Here is a 4270-nt window from a genome sequence, read left to right as displayed (position 1 = left end):
CCTGGCAGACTAGGGGGACCATATGGGATGCCAGGACTTGAACCACTGTCCTTCTGCATGCAAGGCAAATGCCCTACCTCTAGTCTATTTCTCCAGCCTCAACAATGTAGTATTTAAAGAGATTTCTAAAACATAATGAATTTAGAGTTTAGTTCTTAGGTTGTCAACAAAATAAAATGCAGTAATTTATTTCAGCATAAAAATTGTAAAATGTAAAAAGCATTATATATGGTGCAATTTAAGTGCAATAGAATGTTTAAGGGTAATGAAGAAAAATGATTTCCTTATACCAAATTCTATAGCTTTAAGAACTAATCTTTGACAATACAGGAAATTCTTTAAAAAAATAAACAATTGAGTTTCTATGTTTATTTTTAGCTCAGGACTATAGTATATTTAAGGAAAGAAATATGGATAATAATCTTCCTGTCGATCATTTGATGTTACCTATTTGTGATTATTGCTGTAACTCTTTCCAGATATTTTTTTCAGTTTCAAACATACATTTTTATCCTCTATTAAAAAAACATAACTTGGCATGATTTAAACTTGTGAGATAATGTGCTATTAACACATTTAATTTGCATATGAAAATTAAATTCTAACTAAAAAATAAATTACATGATTTTTAATTCCTAAAAAGCAGCTAAATATATTTATAATTTCCAATTGCATTTTCCAGTTGACAGCTAAAGTGATTTGGACTTGAACAGGAGATTGATCATAGTGGGGCTGGCAGTGGGAACAGGAATTTAGAGGTAATGGGTTGGTGCCAGAATGGTACCAAGTACCAACTCAGTGGTTTTGTACCTAATCAATTTGAGTTCACATCTGAAAAATGGGAGCACCCCACATCATGGAAAAGTAAGTCTGTGGTTCGCAGTTGACTGTCTCAGTGGTCTGAATGATCATATGCTTTAGGTCCTAATAGAGGACATAAACTAAAGGAAAAGGGTAAATTGGGTATTTTATCAAGACATCATAATGCAAACTATATATGGTACCTACTATGACTGAGCACTGAGGGACAGCTGTAACTTTTTTCATAAGGCTTTCCTGTAAACTTTTCATTTCGCCTTCCTTATTTTTCGATTTTTTTAATTTTTTTTTTTTTTGGTTTTGGGTCACACCCAGCAACGCTCAGGGGTTATTCCTGGTTTCACACTCAGAAGTCGCTCCTGGCAGGCTCGGGGGACCATATAGTATGCCAGGATTAGAACCATGAAAGGCAAATGCCTTACCTCCATGCTACCTCTCTGGCCCCGATTTTTTAAAATTTCTATTTGATGTGTTCTCATTTTTACTTTCATATCCTCTTGAATATTATTGGCTGTCCATTCCATGGTTTCTTGAATATCCTCAACATTTCCTATCTAAAGTCCTAGTCAGAAAAACTATATAGCTTGCTGATACTGCTTGTGTCCTCAAAATTACTATCTTTGCTCACTAAGCATGGTGGGGTTCTGCATTGCTTTCCCGTTGTAACCTTTGCTATATGGTGATGTTTATTATGTATTGAGGTGTGGCTTATTGATTGGGAGAAATTTCAGAGCTGTGGAGCAAAGATGAGTAGCTTCACTCTTTTTCTGAGATCAATGACCTTGTTGTAAAAGTGGTGCTTCTCAGAGGACCCTGATGCTGCTCTTTCTGTCTGCCTCAGTTTCTTTGGATTCAAAATCATGTTTTAAAATGTGAATTGCTTTATTTAAGCACTGTGGTTATAAAAATTGTTCATTGTTGGGTCTGAGTCACACAATGTATATCATCTTTAACCAGTGTACCCTTCCCATCATAAATGTCTCCTATTTCTCTCCCACCCAACCTGTCTCTACAGCAGGCAATTTCTCTGTCTCTGTCTCTCTCATTTTGACACTGCTGTTTAAATAGCATCCCTAACTGCTCTAGATTTGGACAACAATTTAAAGTATTACTAAATAAGTAACTAATACTTTATTTGTATTTTCCAGGCTTAATTGGAGGTTAAAATTGTCAGTGTAGTAATTTGAACTTTCATTTCTATGAATTGTCTATTGATTTTTGATTTGTGAATTTCGGTGAGCTCTTTGCTTAATGAAACTATTGATATGTTTTATATATATATATATATATATATATATATATATACATATATATATCTCCAGAGAAAAAAAGTAAATAAAAGATAGGTTGATAGATTTAGGAAAATATATATCATAACTATATTCTAGGAGTTGGCTACACATTTTTACTGTAACTGAAACATCCCATAATATGCTTTTGTAGGAAAGCTGTGATATAGTTCAATCTGAACCTGAAGACCTGACTCTTGAATGTTCGTAGGCAAGGTAGATATCTCAGCTCAAGAAGAGATAATTTGTCTTTCCTTTGATTTTTTTATTCTCTTCTGATCCTCAATAATTGGATGACATCTATGAGATTAAGTTGGTGAGGGTGGACATTTTTAATCTGATTTAAAAGTTAATCTCTTCCAGAAGCATCTTCACAGATCCAGGTATAATCTTTCTTGTTTCCCACTGAAGGCTTTGGTAGTGGAGAATTTGAGCTGTACCTGGCTGTCCTCAGAGGCTATTCCTGGCTATGTGCTCTGTAGTGATCCATTGATGTTGCTTAGTAAATGATATATAGTGTCAGGGATCAAACTGACATATTTTTTTATCAGCTATTTGACATCCCTTACCTTAGCTAAGTTGATATAAAATTAAACACCAGTGTGTCAGAGAAATAGTACAAAGAGAGTACTTGCCTTTTACATATTCAACCTGGATTTGGTCCCTGGGACCCCAATTGATTCCCAGCCCACCAAGAGTGATTCCTGAGCAAAGATATAGGAACAAGCCCTAAGTTCAGCTGGGACAGGCTCAATCTCCTTGCACCCTCTAAAGAAAAAAAACACAAAACACCCCCCAAAAATCACATTTGATTAAATATAACTATCCTTACTTTGAGAACCTTGGGCTTTCAATTTGTTTTAAAGAGTCATTGAAACCTTTTTTTGTCCCCCAATTCACAATACAGAGCAGGCAAAGGGCCTGGGTTGAGGTGTATGGGGTGCATTTACTGTACTTTCTCTTTCTATACAGTCCTAATTTTTGATAAAGGTGCAAGAAATCCTAAATGGAACAGGAAAGACCTCTTCAATAAGTGATGTTGGCACAATTGGCTAGCCACTTGTAAAAAAGGGAACTTAGACCTCCAGTTAACATCATGTACAAAGGTAAAATCCAAATGGATTAAAGACCTAGATATCAGACCTAAAACCATAAAGTATATAGAACAACATGTAGGTCAAACACTCCACGACATTGAGACTAAACTTATCTTTAAAGAGGAAACAGTACTCTTCAAACAAGTGAAAGCAGAAATAAATAAATGGGACTATATTAAGCTGAGAAGCTTCTGCACCTCAAAGGAAATAGTGCCCAGATTAGAAGAGCCACCCACTAAATGGGAGAAACTATTCACCCAATACCCATCAGATAAGGGGTTGATATCCAAAATATATAAGGCACTGACAAAACTTTACAAGAAAAAATATCTAACCCCATCAAAAAATGGGGAGAAGAAATGAACAGACACTTTGACAAAGAAGAAATACAAAGGGCCAAAAGGCACATAAAAAAATGCTCCACATCACTAATCATCAGGGAGATGCAAATCAAAACAACTATGAGGTACTATCTCATGCCACAGAGATTGGCATTCTCAAAAAGAATGAGAACAAGTAGTGCTGGTGGGGATGTAGAGAAAAAGAAACTGCTGGTGGGAATGCCGTCTGGTCCAACCTTTGTGGAAAGTGATATGGAGATTTCTCCAAAAACTGGAAGTTGAGCTCCCATACGATCCAGCTATACCACTCCTAGGAATATATCCTAGGAACACAAAATACAATACAAAAATCCATTTCTCACACCTATATTCATTGCAGCATTGTTTACAATAGCCAGACTCTGGAATCATTGAAACCTTAATTTGTACATACATACACACATACACACACATACATACATACATATATATAATTTTCTTTTATAAAAATAGGTTGTTATTTTTAACATATAGTCTTCAATCCATTTATATTTATCTATCTATTTATTTATTTGGTTTTCTTTGGGCCACATTGGTGGTGCTCAGGGGTTACTCCTGCTTTGTGCTCAGAAGTTACTCTTGGAAGGCATGGGGGATCGTATGAAATGCCGTGAATCCAACTCCAGTCATCTACATGCAAGGTAAATGCCCTATCAATGTGTTATTGCTCCGGCCCTTTTAAGCC

At 35.7% G+C, this 4270-nt stretch overlaps 1 pseudogene; it reads right to left on the bottom strand.

Annotated features, from left to right (window-relative positions):
• Positions 1 to 2990: 2990 nt before the first annotated feature.
• Positions 2991 to 3111, bottom strand: LOC126016691 (uncharacterized; annotated as a pseudogene).
• Between the last annotated feature and the right edge of the window lie 1159 nt (positions 3112 to 4270).

Source organism: Suncus etruscus, chromosome 8, assembly GCF_024139225.1.
Source record: "Suncus etruscus isolate mSunEtr1 chromosome 8, mSunEtr1.pri.cur, whole genome shotgun sequence".
NCBI classification, from domain to species: Eukaryota; Metazoa; Chordata; class Mammalia; order Eulipotyphla; family Soricidae; genus Suncus; species Suncus etruscus.
The sequence above is the reverse complement of the archived record's forward strand: the minus strand, read 5'-3'. Positions and strand labels throughout refer to the sequence as shown.